The sequence below is a fragment of the Somniosus microcephalus genome, chromosome 27 (assembly GCF_052327205.1).
Source record: "Somniosus microcephalus isolate GS21.2 chromosome 27, FLI_Smic_1.0, whole genome shotgun sequence".
NCBI lineage: Eukaryota > Metazoa > Chordata > Chondrichthyes > Squaliformes > Somniosidae > Somniosus > Somniosus microcephalus.
The window spans coordinates 35,012,446-35,032,235 of record NC_141013.1 but is presented as its reverse complement, the minus strand read 5'-3'; the positions used below and the strand labels follow the sequence as shown (position 1 = coordinate 35,032,235).

At 45.7% G+C, this 19,790-nt stretch overlaps 1 protein-coding gene across 1 annotated transcript in view; it reads left to right on the top strand.

The window, feature by feature from the left end:
* The first annotated feature begins 7,401 nt into the window (after positions 1-7,401).
* The window catches only part of sema4ba (sema domain, immunoglobulin domain (Ig), transmembrane domain (TM) and short cytoplasmic domain, (semaphorin) 4Ba), a 453,543-nt gene continuing 441,154 nt past the window's right edge, over positions 7,402-19,790 (top strand). The window contains exon 1 of the mRNA XM_085968833.1: positions 7,402-7,506. The gene's annotated coding sequence lies outside the window, so the exon portion shown is untranslated. The remainder of the gene's footprint in view (positions 7,507-19,790) is intronic.

Here is a 19,790-nt window from a genome sequence, read left to right as displayed (position 1 = left end):
AGTGCAGTCTCCACGGGTGAAGGGTTGGGGCCAATCATCTCTGTCAAATAGGACATCAATGTCCCCATGTGCGTGAGGAATAAAAATCAGATGTATGTGATCCAAAAAGATTCGAAGTAACAGGGTTTAGTATCTAGCTGAGCCTAATTACATCCATCCAACCTGAGTTACAGCTGGTTGATATTAGCAGAGCCACATAAAAATTCTAGAAAGAAAGACTTGCATTTAGATAGCACTTTTCACGACCTCAGGATGTCCTGAAGCGCTTCACAGCCAATGAATAATTTTTTTTTCGAAGTGTAGTCACTGTTGTAATGTAGGAAACGCGGCAGCCATTTTGTGCACAGCCGGGTCCCATTGAGCTTCCACTGAGATAACGACCAGAAAATCTGTTTTTAGGTGTTGGTTGAGGTATAAATATTGGTCAGGATACCGGGAAGAACACCCCTGCTCTCCTTCGAAATAGTGGTCGTGGGATCTGTTCCGTCCACCTGAGAAGAGCAAACGGGGCCTCGGTTTAACGTCTCATCCGAAAGGCAGCACCTCCGACAGTGCAGCACTCCCTCAGTACCCCGCTGGAGTGTCAGCCTAGATCATCTGCTCAAGTCCCTGGAGTGCAGGACTGATAGATACACATCCCAGCCAAATACCGATCGCTTGGAGGTGCAGCTCTGTGTGAGGTGGACCTGTGACTATCATTTTTTATGTCATTTTTAACAGTATATAAATGACAAGCTTCTTTGCAACCCAGTATTATATAAATCAAACCAACCCTTGCACAGAATCATGTTGATTCACCAAATGACACTGAAACTGACAGGGTCTAGGAAGAACACAGGGGTCATTTAATCTTTGATGTGGCATTTTCAAAATGACATATAATTATTTCTGCTCTTTCGATTGGTGCGCTTTTGACTGACGCATGTCGCAGCGATCTGGATAGTAACACGAAGCCAGTCACATTTTAAAACCGCTAACCCAAGCTGTATTACATAAATAATAAGAAAGAAAGACTTGCATTCATATCGCACTTTACAGCCAATGAAGTACTTTTGAAGTGTAGTCACTGTTGAAATGCGGCATCCAATTTGCGCACAGCAAGGTCCCACAAACCGCAACGTGATAATGACCAGATAATCCTTTTTTTCCCCATGATGTTGGTTGAGGGATAAATATTGGCCAGGACACTGGGGAGAACTCTAGCTCTGCCTCGAAATAGTGCCATGGGAACTTTTATATCCACTTGAGAGAGCAGACGGGGCCTCGGTTTAAAACCTCTTCTGAAAGGCAGCACCTCTGACAGTGTAGCACTCCCTCAGTACTGCACTGGAGTATCAGCCTTGATTTTGTACTCAAGTCCCTGCAGTGGGGCTTTGAACTTACAACCTTCTGACTCATAAGCAAGAGTGCTACCCACTGAGCCACAGCTAACGCTTAGAAAATTGTGAACGATTTGATTAATTTCAACAATTCTGCCTGATTTATAAAGGATATTTAAAGATGGGTTACCCGTTAAAGGATGACCAGTTGATGAACTTGTAGTGAGGCCTCAGTGATTTGAGAATGATTTGAGTTTGGGCTGTGTGTACGGTAGATGAAGATAACTGTGCATGTTTGGAGTTCGGAGCTTTTTGGGAAGGTGTCCTGCCAGCTGGTTGTCGGATGAGTTGAAACAGAGTCCCGGTTGCCTTAGGGAGTCTTCCAGTTGTCTAGAGGTAGAATAATTGACAATGGTGAAACTCAATTTTAATTGCATATCATGATCATGAATTTATTCATGAGCTGGATGTTGTTTTAAAAACAAAGTAAACAGAGCACGTAGCACATCAAATGAAAAGGCGCATTTCACTGTAGTAAGAACATAAGAAATAGGAGCAGGAATAGTCGACTCGGCCCCTCGAGCCTGCTCAGCCATTCAATAAGGTCATGGCTGATCTTGGGCTCAAAGCTACTAAGTACATAAACAATTTCATAAATCAATACTTATAAGTTTATGAATTATAAGTTTTAACATTATTCCCCTCAGATTAAGAAATGTTGAGTGCAGTTCACAATATGTTTAACAGTCCCTATAGGGAAATATTTGTGAGAGACTTCACTTCTGACTGTTGACAAGTTTGCGATTTTGTATGTTCATATTATGCATCATAAGTTAAGGTTCGCTGTAAAAATTCAGCATGCATTTCAGCTAGTAGAATTCTGCTGTCCCCAAAGTGTTTACTAACTGAAGTGACAGACTTTCATTTATGGAGTTTCCTTTTTTGATTAGAAGTTAACCATGTGTACAATAGCAAAATACTGCGGATGCTGGAAATCTGAAATAACAGCAGAAAACGCTGGAAAAACTCAGCAGGCCAGGCAGCATCCGTGGAGAGAGAAACAGAGTTAACGTCTCAGGTCGATGACCTTTCGTCAGAACTGGAAAAAGCTGGAGTCTTGACCATATGTCTTGGCCTTCCAGTTTGCCAAAGGGCACAATAACCAAGTGTTTCTAGAGCACATGCCCTGCCCTCCTCTCTCCCTCCTCCCCCTGTCCTCCTCTCCCTCCTCCCCATTCCCTCCTCTCCCTCCTCCCCATTCCCTCCTCTCTTCCCATTTCTCATCCTCATACTACAGCTGACCACTTCAGTGGTCAATGATCCTCGGGCACAAAGTGCTGGCTTGCCTCCCCCTAAAGGTTCACTCAAGATGGAGGTGCAGTAGCGCCTAACACTGCAACGGACCAAAACCCCACCCACAGTTCCGCACACTCCCAGCACAACACGCTGTACATGAATGGAAGCAAAATATTGATATGGGAAAGAGCTGAGCTCGCTCTTCGGGCCCAGGTCAGCTCACTCAGGCACAGGCTCCTTGGGAACGGTGTTCTCTGGCCTGTCTGGCCAGGATCAGATGATCAGCCCCTTCAAGCGGGCAATGCATTGGCCAACTGGAGAAGCATCATAGATGAGAAATGGGAAGAGAGAGAGGAGGGAATGGGGAGGAGGGAGAAGAGGGCAGGGGGAGGAGGGAGAGAGGAGGACAGGGAGGAGGGAGAGAGGAGGGCAGGGGGAGGAGGGAGAGAGGAGGGCAGGAGGAGGAGGGAGAGAGGAGGACAGGGAGAGAGGAGGGCAGGGGGAGGAGGGAGAGGAGGACAGGGGGAGGAGGGAGAGGGTGGAGAATGGGGGACGGGGAGGAGAATAGGGGATGGGAGGTGGAGCCAGACTGACAAATGATCTCAGTGGGATGGGGAGAACAAGGTGAGAAACCATTTAGGCAGGGATTGGGGGAGGTCAAGATGCATAAATTCTATCAGTGGGTAGAGGGCTGTTAATTGTGTAGATAGGAAATGTTGTTCCAAGGACATTTACCTCTCGCGTGGCCAGGATCACATTATCTAGGAAGGAGCGATGTCTTCAGTGTCTTTTAACATGGAACCATCTATGGATTTTACTCTAGTACTGCATAATATATAGAAATAATAGCTCCTCTCCCATGGCCCGGTAAAGGGTAGCGGAAGCCCAGAGTCCTTGGGCTAGAAAGGGAAAAATCAACGCACACGTCTCTTGATCTCTATCTGGTAATCCCACCTACCTCCTTCCCCATTGAAAAGTGTGTGAATGCTGCTGTTCGTCCCCCCCCGCCCCCACATTCACCCCACCCACACCAGAAAATCCTGCTGGTGATTGGTTGAATTCTTTGCTGTCTAGGTTCACACCTAAAGCATACTCACCAGGGTGAGGTTCTGGGGACCTGATGGTATTCATTGAATCAGAATGTAGAGGAAGCTGTCGCCTTGACAGACAAAAAATAATTCAGATTCAGCACGTGCCTCAAATTACTGATCAACGTACTCCACATCGAATCATGCAGCACAGAAGGAGGCCATTCGGCCCATCGTGCCTTTGCCGGCTCTTTGAAAGAGCTATCCAATTAGTCCCACACTTCCCTGCCCTTCCCCCACAGCCCTGCAAGATTTTCCTTTTCAATTATTTATTCAATTCCCTTTTGAAAATTGCTATTGAATCTGCTTCGACCGCCCTTTCAGGCAGCGCATTCCAGATCACAATATCAACATTAGTAAGAAAAAAAGAAAGACTTGCATTTATTTAGCACCTTTCACCACCACCAGATGTCCCAAAGTGCTTTAAAGCCAGTGTAGTACTTAACGTGACAGCCAGTTTGCGCACAGTAAGCTCCCACAAACAGCAATGAGATAAATGACCAGATAATCTGTTTTAGTGATGTTGGTTGAGGAAGAAATGTTGGCCAGGACACCAGGGAGAACTCACCTGCTCTTCTTCAAAATAGTGCCACCGGATCTTTCACGTCCACTTGAGAGGACAGACTTAGTTTAACGTCTCATCTGAAAGATGGCACCTCCGACAGTGCAGCACTCCCTCAGTACTGCGCTGGAGTGTCGGCCTAGATTTTGTGCTCAAGTCTCTGGAGTGGGACTTAAACCCACAACCTTCTGGTGTTGTGTGACTTCTCACATTTGTCCACCCCAGTCCAACACCGGCATCTCCACATCATGGCTACTTCTGACTCAGAGCGAGAGTGCTACCCACTGAGCCACGGCTGAAACCTAATGATGCAGACACTGCTTGTAATTCTGGTCAACTGCAGGCTGTGCATGGTTTTCAGCCTCTCTTGGGTTCTCCAGTAGATCCTCAGATAGTACAGGGGCTCCAGTCTTATGCTCGGTGCGAATCCATGTGCCGATGATTCACCAATTGATAACGGTGCAGGTGGCTCAGTATCTTTGCCGGTGTCTGTGGCGTTTGTGAGCGTGGACTATGGAACAATGTGTGGTTCTGTGGATGTCTGTACACCGCACGAGTCAGACATATAAGAACATAAGAAATTGGAGCAGGAGTCGGCCATACGGCCCTTGGAGCCTGCTCCGCCATTCAATAAGATCATGGCTGATCTTCGACCTCAACTCCACTTTCCTGCACTATCCCCATATCCCTTGATTCCCAAAAATCTATCTCAGCCTTGAATATACTCAATGACTCAGCATCCACAGCCCTTTGAGGTAGAGGATTCCAAAGATTCACAACCCTCTGAGTGAAGAAATTCCCCCTCATCTCAGTCCTAAATGGCCGACCCCTTATTCTGAGACTATGCCCCCTAGTTCGAGACTCCCCAGTCAGGGGAAACAACTTCTTAGCATCTACTCTGCCAATCCCCCTCAGAATCTTAAATGTTTTAATGAGATCACCTCTCATTCTTCTAAACTCCAGAGTATAGGCCCAATCTACTCCAACTCTCCTCATATGATAACCCTCTCGACCCAGGAATCAATCTAGTGAACCTTTGTTGCACAGCCTCTAAGGCATCACAGAATCCCCACAGTGCAGATAGAGGCCATTTCGGCCCATCGAGCCTGCACCGACACATGTCCCACCCTATCCCCGTAACCCCCGGTATTTAATCCCCTAACACTAAGGGTCAATTTATCATAGCCAAATCAACCTAACCCGCACATCTTTGGACTGTGGGAGGAAACCGGAGCACCCGGAGGAAACCCACGCAGACACAGGGAGAATGTGCAAACTCCACACAGACAGTCGCCCGAGGCTAGATTTGAACCCGGGTCCCTGGCGCTGTGAGGCAACAGTGCTAACCACTATGCCACCGTGCCCCCCTAATGTATGTCCTTTCTCAGATAAGGAGACCAAAACTGTGCACAGTACTCCAGGTGTGGTCTCACCAAAGCCCTGTACAAATGTAGTAAGTCTTCCTTACACTTGTACTGCAACCCCCTTGCAATTAATGCAACATGCCATTTGCCTTCCTAATTGCCTGCTAACTTTCTGTGTTTCCTGTACAAGGACACTTAAATCTCTCTGAACACCAACATTTAATAGCTTCTCACCATTTAAAATATATTCTGTTTTTCTATTCCTACCAAAGTGAATAACCTCACATTTTCCCACATTATACAGGAAACTTTGGTTTATCCGGAGGTTGTATGTCCGGAAACCTCGATCTACCGGCAGAAATCAGGAGCCATTTTGTTAGGTTTTTTTTCTTCTCGTGGCTTTGTTTTCAACAGTCGGGCTCTGGAAAGTCTCTCTGAAGCTGTTGCTAAGCTACAGAGACGCTTCCAAGGTACGGGCCGACTGTTTACAAGCTGTTGCTAAGCAACAGTGTTTGTTGTCAGATACGGAGATGAAAACCTCCGTATGCTTCAACATTAACTTTGTATGTCCGGCAGTTTTGATAGATCGGCAACAGCTCGGTCCCGTCGGTGCCGGATATAACAAAGTTTCCTGTAATCCATCTGCCACCTTACTGCCCACTCACTTAACCTGTCTGCATCCCTTTGCAGGCTTTTTGCGTCCTCCTCACAGCTTACTTTCCCACCTCACATTGTATCGTCAGAAAACTTGGATACATCGCACTCGGTCCCTTCATCTAAGTCATTGATAGAGATTGTAAATAGCCTCTAGCTGAGGCTATTTACAATCTATATTGATCTGACTTGATTTGAGGCCATTGAAATTAAGGAAAAATAATGGAGGAAATGCTTTGTTGTGTTCAGAGCAAACTACAGGAAACTTTTTTATCCGGCACCAACGGGACCGGCGTGGTGCCGGTTGATCAAAAAGTCTGGATTACAGAGAGATATACTTACCAAGGTACGATAGCCCCGTACACGGCCACAGGTGCAGGAACCCCGGTTACACGGCCACAGATCCAGGTGTCCCTGTTGCATGGCAACAGGTGCAGGAACCCCGGTTACACAGCCAAAGATCCAGGAACCCCGGTTACACGGCCAAAGATCCAGGAACCCCGGTTACACGGCCAAAGATCCAGGAACCCCGGTTACACGGCCACTAATATGAAGTAAAACTTACCTGAACCTACTCCTGAATTTTGCCGGTTAAGAGAGATTTCCGGTTATTTAGGTGCCGGTAAAAAGAGAGTTTCCTGTATGTTCACTTATTTCTAACCGGGCTTCTCCCAACAGCCTGACGTTCCTGTTGCAGTTGCCTGAGCAGCACATGTCTTAAGCTGTAGCCGATACCATCTAACGTATGTACCAGCTGAAGGCCGGCACAGTGTATACCATTGAGGGATCAAATTCACTTCAGATGAGGGTGATCTGTATTTAATTCACTCTCCCATATAAATGGGCCATACATCTCCCAAATAAAAGTCTCTCACAGACTTGGAAGGGTTTTGAAGTAAAATGACGACGGGATTAGAATATTTGCAGCTTACTTGCAGATAAATAGCAATGGCATAATTGAATAAACAATTCATAATGGCATATTCTGTAAGGGATGGCGGTACTACTGTGTATTTCATTGTATTGCATTGACCTTGTAACCTCAAAATGCAGATACTAATTTGAGTAATCATTAACTGCAGCTTCATTTTCTTTCTGCTGTGATCGTATAACAGGGTTCAGGAGCAGCACCACTGAGAAGCCCAGAGGAGGTTCCTTTGATGAAGGGCAGACAGCATTGATACTGTGTTGACTGAGAACTGCGGAGTTACAGAGCTCTCACTGTAAGTTGCTGTGTTCATTGATTGCGATCATTATCTTGCACAGACAGCGAGAGATCAGGCCTTTACCACATCGAGTTAATCCCAGTAACAGAGTCTGTTGACTGTGAAATCTGAACTGGAAAAGCTGATTAGCACGAGTGGGAAAGAATGAAGACGTTAATCCAAGTGAACCTTCATTCAGGGGCACTCGTTTACAAACTCAGCGTTTCCAAAACGCCAATTCGCAAGTTATTTTTTTACAAAGAATTACGTAGAGTTTACAGCACAGAAACAGGCCATTTGGCCCAACCGATTAATGCTGGCGTTTATGCTCCACACAAGCCTCCTCCCACCCTACTTCATCTCACCCTGTCAGCATAACCTTTTCTCAGCGAGGAACTTGATTATTTTCGTTAATGAAACCATGGAAAGATTCATTCTGCAGTATCGTTAGGGGGCCAAATGGCACAGCGAGTTAGGCGGGCTCTAGGGAACTCTACACCTAGCTACACCTAATCCAGGAACGATTGAATAGAAGGTGGTGAATGTTGCATTCACCAGCACTAATATCCTTCCCTTTTGAATATCCACCAACAAAATCAATGAATAAATTGATTAAAATGTAATGTTTTAAAATGTAACATTTGAAATGAATTTTGTTCATTCCAAACCAAACAGCCTTTGTCAACAGGATTGATTTTGGTCGATACATAACCGAGTGAGTCGTGAAATAAATTGCATTTAATAGAAACAGGAATGATCAACTAGGCATTTCAATTCAAGCCGGAGCTGCCCTTTGAGGGAACAACCTGTAAAATTAAGAGGTAGACGCAGAAACCTGGTACGTTGGGCAGCTGTATGGGAACTTCACCGATCAAAAGTTTTACCCTTTGACGTTATAATTATTAATTTAATAACTATTTAAGAATTTTATATATACAAGTGGCAGATGGAATTTAATACAGAGAAGTGTGAGGTGATGCATTTTGGCAGAAGAGATAGGGAGAGGCAATATAGACTTAATGACACAGTTCTAAAGAGTGTGCAGGGACAGAGGGACCTGGGAGTTCATGTGCATAGGTCCCTGAAGGTGGCCGGACATATTGAGAGAGTGGTTAACAAAGCATATGGGATCTTGGGCTTCATAAATAGAGATATTGGGCAGGATTTTAACTCAGGAGTCGGGTAGGAGGCGGGACTACAACTTTCGGGGTTGTAGTCCCGCCTCCATCGAGATGCGGCCAATCCACGCGATTTTAACTTGATTGACCTTGTTGAGCCCGCCCAGCGGGCTCAGCAGGCCAATTAAGGCCAACCGGCAACAGGTGACGTCACAGACTGAAATTTCATCTGTCAAGAGCTTTTGACAGATGAAATATCCGTGTTTCACAGCTGTTTGAAGCTGTCAAACACTGACAGTCTTACTTCTAACCTGAGTCCTTCTCCACAGACTCAGTTAGAAATCTCTCCTGTACAGTAAGCTGAAGGCTGTCACTTTTGACAGTTCGCAGCCATTCTGCTTTCTGTGCCGGTGAGATGATGGACTCCCGGGACCTAAAGGAAGGAAGGCCGAAAAGGTAAGAAAAGGTAATTTAAACTTCTTTAATCACTTTAGACACACCAACACACTTACCTTTGCACTCATGCACACATCATTCACCTGAACACCGACATCTCGACCTCTCCAAGTCCTTCAACCCGACGGCCCGCCTCCTCTAACTTGGCGTGGTTTGGAGCCGTCGGGAATCCCACACTTCAACCTTAAAACGAGGGATTAGGCTAAAAACTGCCTATTAACTACCTGTTAACAGGCAGTTAATTGGCACTAATCCCTTCCCGCCTCGGGTAGGCGGGTCCCAATGCGGGGCGGGTACCCGCCTCCTTTGAAACTCCTTTGAAAGGAGGTGAAGTTTCCTTGAGAGGGTGCAGAGGAGATTTACCAGAACGGTCCCAGGAATGAGGAATTTTAGCTACAAGGTTAGATTGTAGAAGCTGGGGTTGTTCTCCTTGGAGCCAAGGAGGTTGAAGGGTGATTTGATAGAGGTATACAAGATTATGACGAGTTTGGATAAGGCTAACAGAGAAAGGCTGTTCCCAGTAGCTGATGGTACAAGGACTAGGGGACACAGATTCAAGGCTTTGGGCAAGAGATATAGGGGGGAACGTGAGGAAGAACTTTTTTACGCAGGGAATGGTAATGACCTGGAACTTGCTGCGACGAGGGTGGTGGAAGCGGAGACACTCAGTGATTTCAAAAGGAAATTGGATAGGCACTTGAGGAAAATAAACTTGTAGGGCTATGGGGATAGAGCGGGGGAATGGGACTGACTGGATTGCTTTACAGAGAGCCGGCATGCACTCGATGGGCCGAGTGGCCTCCTTCTGTGCCGTAATAACTCTATGACTCTATGTCCACGTGCACATTTCTGTCTACAAAACCATACTTCCTGTTGTCATGTTTTTATCATACTTCTGTGTCCTGGCCAATATTTATCCATCAATCAATAACACTAAAAAACAGATTATCTGGCCATTAGCACATGATGTTTGTGGGAGCTTGCTGTGCCCAAATTGGCTGCCGTGTTTCCCACATTACAACAGTGACTACACTTCAAAAAAGTACTTCATTGGCTGTAAAGTGCTTTGGGACGTCCGGTGGTCGTGAAAGGCGCTATATAAATGCAAGTCTTTCTTTAAAATGGGAGTTGCCTATGTAAACTTTTCCTGCTGCAGTTACACCCTCCCACCAGTGGTAAGCATAGAGCAGGGAGGCTTTTGTAAGGATCCCACCCTTCAAAGATGTTGTTGGTGGTGCGGTAGCACCTCAGACTTGCATCTCCGAGCTCCCCACACTCACTTGTAGAGAAACACCTATGTTCCAATCAACTCTACTGCATTACTTCCCAGATTGCTACAAGTTTATGGCCATATTTAACGATAAGTAATAGTGCAAACTCAAAAGGATGAAATATTAGACCAAAAAGGACTCCAGAGCTTCACGTCACCGAGAACCAGAAGAGTAATTGGCGCCTGCACTAATTACAGGATCTGAAGTGCATGAAGGCTCGAGCATCTTTGAAGGGTGGGATCCTTACAAAAGCCTCCCTGCTCTACGTTTACCGTTCGCCTGATGGGTTTACAAGAAAGGAAGGGTCTGTTTTGTCAGGTTGTAGCTGAAGAGGTGTTTTGACTGAAACCATGGTTACACAATATGTTCTTAAAGGTGGAGCTTTCTCTGCCTATCCTCGTGCACCCTTTGGGGGCGGTTTTGGGAAAAAAGTGCACCGAAGTTAAAAAAAAGCCGAAACGTTTTCAGATGTTTATAATATATAATGGGTGACCTTCCACCTCTCTCTAACGACCCCCATTACCAGCCCATACAGAGATGGGTTTGCTGCTTGTCCTCCAGTCAATAAGCAGTGGGGTTATACCCTGCACACTGCAGTTTGAAAGTCAGTGGGAATGACCTGAAACGTTAACTCTGTTTCTCTCTCCACGGATGCTGCCTGAGCTGCTGAGTATTTCCAGCATTTTCTGTTTTTATTTCAGATTTCCAGCATCCGCAGTATTTTGCTTTTGTATTAGGAATGACAAGATGGCTGGTGGCGTAGTGGTTATGTCACTAGACTAGTAAGCCAGAAGCTTAGTCAAATGCTCTGAGAATATGGGTTCAAACCCCACCACGGCAGCTGGTGGAATTTAAATTCAATTCAATTTAATTCTGGAATTAAATGTTAGTCTTAGTAATGGTGACCATGATTCGATTGTTGCAAAAACCCATCTGGTTCACTAATGTCCTTTAGGGAAGGAAATCAGCTGTCCTTACCTGGTCTGGCCTACATGTGACTCCAGACCCACAGCAATGTGGTTGACTCTTAATGCCCTCTGAACTGGCCTAGCAAGCCACTCAGTTGTAAACAACTGACCTACACCATATGGACCTGCAGCGGTTCAAGAAGGCAGCTCACCGCCATCTTCTCAAGGGCAATTAGGGATGGACACTAAATGCAGGCCCAGCCAGCCAGCGACGCCCACATCCCATCAATGAATTAAAAAAAACATTTATTCGAACTGGTAATCCGTCTGGTGATGGTTTTTCATCCCCTATGGCCAGTGCCGCCAGCATGCAATGAGTGAGGGGGGGCCAGGAAATCGGGGATGGAGGTCGTCTCTCTCATCGGCTCCCAGCCCATTGTGTATCATCTTCCATTTGGGCCAGTCTGTTTTGGTCCTGCCCAGAATGGGCAAGAGCCCGATTTTAATATGCAAATCGACATTAATGATATTGAAATTAGCACAGGCACAGTTACCCAGTTTCCTTGCAAGGGATGTGCTGTGGATGTGCTCAGATTGCCATCCATGTATGGGCTCTTTGTAATAGAAATGTCTGGCCTGTTCAGTCTGCGGAACTCCCTGTTTGAAGGGGGTTTGGATCACGTATAAAAATGGACTTGAGCCGTAGGTTTCTGATAGCTGTTTAAGTGTTTGTTTTTGGTATTTTGTTTGTTTTTGAAGGATTTTGCCTTGTATTTTTTGCCAGCAATATTTATCATTGTCACAGTTAAAACTCTGGGCATTGCAATGGGCATTCCTCCCTTTTGTGGCTGCCTGGAGTCGGATGAAAGGAGGGATTCAGATTTATTTGCACCAGAGGCAGATTGCCCATACAGTTGTGTCTATAAATCAATCACGCCTGGGGAATGTCATGTGTGAGAAAAACTGTTTTTTGGAGGATGTACTTTACTAATCAGGTTGGTGATAGAAGTGCACCATCTGTTCCAAGCTGACCTGCAGACTACGCCCACCACAGGGAAGTGTTCTGTGTGAGGGCAGATCTCTGGGCAGCTCCCAGGACAGTGAAGCCCTGCATAACAATTCTCGCCGTCTGGTCCACTAGTATTAGAAGCTGGAGAAGACATCTTGCTGTAGACTGGAGCCCACAGCCTCTATAGCAACAGTAAAAAGTAAAGAAGAAAGACTTGCATTTATATAGCACCTTTCACCACCACCGGACATCTCAAAGCGCTTTACAGCCAATGAAGTACTTTTTTGAAGTGGAGTCACTGTTGTAATGTAGGAAATGCGACAGCCAATTTGCGCACAGCAAGCTCCCACGAACAGCACTGTGATAATGACCAGATTATCTGTTTTTTAGTGATGTTGATTGAAGGATAAATATTGGCCAGGACACCGGGGTTAACTCCCCTGCTCTTCTTCGAAATAGTGCCATGGGATCTTTTACGTCCACCTGAGAGGGCAGACGGGGCCTCGGTTTAACGTCTCATCCAAAAGACAGCACCTCTGACAGTGCAGCACTCCCTCAGTACTACACTGGAGTGTCAGCCTAGATTTTTGTGCTCAAGTCTGAGTATTCTGCATTTTGAGCATTCGAAAGAGATACAGTACTATGATTGGGCTTAGGACCTGCTTCACTAGAGGTCTCTCTACAGATGCTACATCCTCCTTGCTGGACTGCAGTCTGCACAGCTTGGGGTAGTGGGACTCTTCCAGTCACTGCCAGATCTTGCTGGGTACCTTGCCTGATCTGTAATGACAGGAAGAAACAATGGTGCTCAGATAGTGTCCTTTTAAATGTAGGGTCCATGATGCCCGAATGCTCGGGCTGTACAGGAGGGGAGGGATAGGAGCTGACCTTCTGGCCATCACGTTACTGCTCCTCTTCTGCACCCTCTTTTAACTGAATATGTAAATACAATGGGGTTGGATATAATTGAACTGGCGCTTGCTATAGAAGGAATGAGTGATGCAGGGTGTTATGAGGTACTACCTTCTGACCACTGACTGCAAAACATCCCTTCAATAACAGTGTCAGCCATGGCTCAGTTGGTAGCACTCTCGTCTCTGAGTCAGAAGGTTGTGGGTTCCAAGTCCCACTCGAGAGACATGAGCACAAAATCAAGGCTGACACTCCAGTGCAGTTCTGAGGCAGTGCTGTGCTGTTAGAGGGGCCGTCTTTCGGATGAGCCATTAAACCCTGGCGGTGTAATGCCCAATGTTTATCCCTCAACCAACACCTAAAACAGATTATCTGGTCATCATCTCATTGCTGTTTGTGGGAGCTTGCTGTGTGCAAATTGATTGCCGCATTTCCTACATTACAACAGTGACTCCACTTCAAAGTACAGGAAACTTTGTGTTATCCGGAGGCGAACCGTCCGGCAAGCTCGAGCCACCGGCAAAAATCAGGAGCCGTTTTTTATTCTTTTCGTTTCTTTTCTTTGCTTTTTTTGAACAGTCAAGCTCTGCAACGTCTGTAGCTAAGCAACAGCTCTGGAGTGTACGGCAGTTTTGAGGGAACGGCAGCAGCTCGGTCCCGTCGGTGCCGGATAGCACAAAGTTTCCTGTACTTTGTTGGCTGTAAAGCGCTTTGGGATGTCCTGAGGTTGTGAAAGACTCTTCCTTTCTTTCCTTCCTTTCTTTCTTGTAAATGAACATGCATCATGTGGGTATGTTGTGATATACATAGAATATACAGCACAGAAACAGGCCATTCGTCCAACTAGTCTGTGCTGGTGTTTATACTCCACACGAGTCTCCTCCCTCCTTGGAACAGAGGAGGCTGAGGGGAGACCTTATTGAGGTGTATAAAAATATGAGGGGCATCGATAAAGTGGATAGAAAGGACCTATTTCCCTTAGCAGAGGGGTCAAAAACCAGGGGGCACAGATTTAAAGTAATTGATGGAAGGTTTAGAGGGGATTTGAGGGGAAATTTCTTCACCCAGAGGGTTGTTGGGGTCTGGAACTCACTGCCTGAAAGGGTGGTAGAGGCAGGAACCCTAACCACATTTAAAAAGTACTTGGATGTGCACTTGGGATGCTCTAACCTGCAGGGCTACGGACCAAGAGCTGGGAAGTGGGATTAGGCTGGATAGCTCTTTAGAAACATAGAAACACAGAAGATAGGAGCAGGAGTAGGCCATTCGGCCCCTCGAGCCTGTTCCGCCATTCAATGAGATCATGGCTGATCATCCAAACTCGGTACACTGTACCTGCCTTCTCCCCATACCCCTTGATACCTTTAGCTCTAAGAAATATATCTAACTCCTTCTTGAATATATTTAAAGACTTGGCCTCAACCGCCTTCTGTGGTAGAGAATTCCACAGGTTCACCACTCTCTGGGTGAAGAAATTCTTCCTCATCTCTGTCCTAAATGGCTTACCCCTTATCCTTAGACTATGACCCCTGGTTCTGGACTCTCCGACCATCGGGAACATTCTACCTGCATCTAGTTTGTCCAGACCTGTCAGAATCTTATAAGTTTCGATGAGATCCCCTCTCATTCTAAACTCCAGCAAGTATAAGCCCAATCGACCCAATCTCTCCTCATATGTCATTCCTGCCATCCCAGGGATCAGCCTTGTAAATCTTCGCTGAACTCCTTCCATGGCAAGAACACCCTTCCTCAGATAAGGCGACCAAAACTGCACACAATACTCAAGATGTGGTCTCACCAAGGCCCTGTACAACTGCAGCAAGACATCCTTGCTCCTGTACTCAAACCCTTTCGCTATGAAGGCCAACATACCATTTGCCTTCTTCACCGCCTGCTGCACCTGCATGCTTACCTTCAGCGACTGGTGCACAAGGACACCCAGGTCTCGTTGCACTTCCCCTTCTCCCAATCTATTGCCATTCAGATAATAGTCTGCCTTTCTGTTTTTGACACCAAAGTGGATAACCTCGCATTTATCCACATTATATTGCATCTGCCACGCTTCTGCCCAATCACCCAACCTGTCCAAATCATCCTGGAGTTTCTCGGTATCCTCCTCGCAGCACACACGCCCACCCAGCTTTGTGTCATCTGCAAACTTGGAGATATTACATCTAGCTCCCTTGTCTAGATCATTAATGTATATTGTGAATAGCTGGGGTCCAAGGACCGATCCCTGCAGTACCCCACTAGTCACTGCCTGCCACTCGGAAAAAGACCCATTAATTCCTACTCTCTCTGCTTTGTTGGCCGGCGCGGACACGATGGGCCGAAATGGCCTCCTTCTGTGCTGTAACTTTCTATGATTCTATGATTCTCTGATCTACCTCATCTCAGCCTTTCAGCACATCTTTCTATTCCCTTTTCTCTCATGTACTCGTCTAGTTTCCTTTTGAAAGCATCTAAGCTATTTGCCTCAACCACTCTCTGAGTAAAGAAATTTCTCTTTATTTTCCTGTTGGATTTATTAGTGACTATCTGGTATTAATGGCCCCTAGTTTTGTAGGGTTTCTTTTTGGAATCAACTTTCCAAGTGCAGGGAAGTTCTCCCCGGTGTCCTGGCCAATCCTTATCCCTCAACCAACATCAAATTATGATTGAACAAACATAAAAATCAAATTATCTGGTGACTACACGTCAAAAGTAATTCATTGGCTGTAAAACGCTTTGGGGCGTCCTGAGCTCATGAAATGATCTATATAAATCCCAAGTTCTTTTCTTCCTTTCATGTTCATAATAAAGTGGCTCCTGCTCCAGCGTGGGTATAAGAACATAAGAAATAGGAGCAGGTGTAGGCCATTTGGTTGTGAGGCTTGGATAGAGCAAGTAGCTGCTGTGATGATTCAACAGGGAGGGAGGAAGTTGTTCACAGCACGCATAATTTATCCATGTACTTGGTACAGTGACTAGCCTTACCTTGACAGATCATCCTCAGGCTGTTAAGCTTCTTCCTCCTCCACTCCCACATCCTTTGGCTGCAGGCCCCAGCATTGGCTGTCACTTCCTGCCGCACAGACTGGGCGATGCTACTGTGGGGAGGGTGTCCCAAAGAGGACAAACCTCTTTTGCGGCACTTTCCTCGCAAGCACCACCAAAGCAGCGTCGCAAAATTGAGGTGTTCCGCCCTCTAGTTCCAGGTTTGTGCACAACAAGAATAAAGCATCCCTTTAGATTGCAGCTGCAGCCTTTTTAAGAGTTGCAGCCATGTGCTATGTCTTGCCTCTCCCCTTCCCACTGACAATGAGCTGCCGTTGGCATGCCAAGTCCAGTCTGTGCATACTTAAAAGGCCTACCTGACTGGTAAGGTCAGCCTAGCGTGGTGGGCTCTAACGTTGCAGCGTTAAAGGACTCGTTGCTTGCGTGCCAGAGCTGAAAATGGGCCATAATGATTTCAATTGAAAACGGCAATTGATGTGAGATCAATTGTTAATTTTAAATTGGAGACTGATAGCTTTTTGTTATCTAAAGGTATTAAGGGATATGGGCAAAGGCAGGGTATATGGCTTTAGGTCGCAGATCAGCCATGATCTCATTGAATGGCAGAACAAGCTCGAGAGGCTGAATGGCCTCCTCCTGCTCCTATGTCATAGAGTCATAACGGCACAGAAGGAGGCCATTCAGCCCATCGAGTCCGTGCCGGCTCTCTGTAGAGCAATCCAGTCAGTCCCATTCCCCCGCTCTATCCCCGTAGCCCTGCAAGTTTATTTCCCTCAAGTGCCTATCCGGTCTCCCCTTGAAAACATTGAGTGTCTCCGCTTCCACCACTGCCATCGGCAGCGAATTCCAGGTCCTCACCACTCGCTGCGTAAAAACGTCTTTCCTCACATTCCCCCTGTATCTCTTGCCTAAAACCTTAAATCTGTGTCCCCTAGTCCTTGTACCATCAATTAGTGGAAACAGCCTTTCCCCGTCTAGCCTATCCAAACCCATCATAATCTTGTACACCTCTATCAAATCACCCCATAGCCTCCTTTGCTCTAATGAAAACAAATCCAGCTTCTCCAACCTGTCCTTGTAGCTAAGATCCCCCATCCCCGGAACCATTCTGGTAAATCTCCTCTGCACCCTCTCAATGGCCTTCACATCCTTCCCAAAGTGTGGTGACCAGAACTGGACGCAATACTCCAGTTGTGGCCTAACCAGCACTTTATAATCAGCATAACTTCTCCACTTTTGTATTCAGTATCTCTATTTATGAAGCCCAAGAGCCCATATGCTTTGTTAACCACTCTCTCAATATGTCCCACCACCGTCAGAGACCTAGGCATATTAACTCCCAGGTCCCTCTGTCCCTGCACACTCTTCAAAACTGTGCCATTAAGTGTATATTGCCTCTCCCTGTTCCTTCTGCCAAAATGCATCACATCACCTCACACTTCTCTGTATTAAATTCCATCTGCCACTTGTCTGCCCATTCTGCTTGCCTTTCAATGTCCTGTTGCAGTCGATTGATATCATCCTCACTGTTTATTCCTATGTTCCTTACAGAAATCAGCATACGATCACTAATAATACTAATAGCAGAGGCAGATATACAGATCAGGCCCAAAGTAGTTACTGTACTGAAATAACAACAGAAAATGCTGGAAAAACTCAGCAAGTCAGGCAACATCCGTGGAGAGAAATTTGAGTTGACGTTTCGGGTTTGACCCTTCTTCAAAACTGGAGAGAAAAGGAACTGTTACTGTACTGAGTTTGAAATAATGACTGCTATTTTGTATCATGTTTATATTTAGACTTATCCTTATTATATTTTTTTCTCTCTCTGGCTAATTATAGTGTAAAATGATTCATACAATTAGCAGTTGGACATTTCACAATTTCATTGGACCTTTGTTGGTGTGACCGTCTGCACATTGGGTCCCGTGACCGGGGCGGGAGGTTGCTGGGATTGTTCTGAGGTACTTTGCTTGTCTCGGTGCCCAGACCACCCACTGTCAGCAGAAATGGGTAATAAGAGACCCATCTTTAGTCAAAGGAGAAGGTTATTGTAGAACTAGTTGATAGCCTCGTGCAGTTAAGCACTGTGTTGACATTTGTCTTGCTGAAGATTGCAGAGTGAACGGGGTTAATTTGGACTAATTTGGATAACGGTGTAAAACGGTGATTGTGTTTCGGCAGCCTGTTTTATCGGTCTCCTGTCCAATATTTATCCCTCAACCAACATCACTAAAAAAACAAATTATCTGATCATTATCACATTGTTGTTTGTGGGAGCTTGCTGTGCGCAAATTGGTTGCCGCGTTTCCTACATTACAACAGTGACTCCACTTCAAAAAGTACTTCATTGGCTGTAATGTGCTTTGGGACATCCAGTGGTCGTGAAAGGCGCTATAGAAATGCAAGTCTTTCTTTTTTCTTTTCATGGAAAATACAGATCGTCAGCAAGTAAACTTTTCTGGCTGGTGATTAAGCGCGGTAATGCTTTGGAATTTCAACAAATTAGGAGAGAAAATCATCTTTTTAAGCCAAAAGTCATCAGCGCTGGCATTTGAGGTGATTTCTGGGTCAGGTGAGCTGGCAATCTGGATGAAAGAGAAGTAAAACAATGCCTTGACATTCCGTTCCACTCATGAATACTTAAACCTGGCACAATGCACATTCCAGTGTGGTTTACGTTGGGACAAGGGGACCCTGGGCTGATCAGAGCACTGAGCCGCACCTCGTGCTTTAGCTCTCTGATGGGTCATGCTGCAAAGGGACATTCTAGTCAAACTAATCACTCTTTTGCTTCAGTAGATGGCCATGTTACTGCAATGACATTGTGTTCCTTTGATTGGTACATTTGCAGAGATGTGCACTGAAAATCCTATGTTTTCTGAGGATGCCATATCAGTGTTTTACTGTATTCTGCCAACATACTAAAAAAAATCTAATAAATATAATTCTTATATAATATAGTAAAAAAATCTTTCCTCTGCGTGCACTCCCTGTCTACTTTTCCTATTACAAATTTCTATAAAGAAAGACTTGCATTTCTATAGCACCTTTCATGACCTCAGGACGTCCCAAAGTGCTTTACAGCCAATGAAGTACTTTTGAAGTGTAGTCACTGTTGTAATACAGGAAACTTCGCGATATCCGGCACCGACGGGACCGAGCTGCTGCCGATCTATCAAAACTTCCGGATAGACCAGCGCTAATGTTGAAGGATACGGAGGTTTTCATCTCCGTATCTGACAACAAACACTGTTGCTTAGCAACAGCTTGTAAACACTTGGCCCGTACCTTGGAAGCATCTCTGAAGCTGTTGCTAAGCTACAGAGACGCTTTCCAGAGCCTGACTGTTAAAAAAAATACTAGGAGAAGAAAAAAAACCTAACCAAACCGGCTGCTGATTTCTGCCGTTAGATCGAGGTTTCCAGACATACAACCTCCGGATAAACCAAAGTTTCCTGTATAGGAAATGCGGCAGCCAATTTTTGCCCAGCAAGGTCCCGCAAACAGCAATGTGATAAATGACCAGACAATCTGTTTTCAGCGATGTTGTTTAACGTCTCATCTGAAAGACGGCCCCTCTGACAGTGCTGCACTCCCTCAGCACTGCCCTGGAGTGTCAGACTAGATT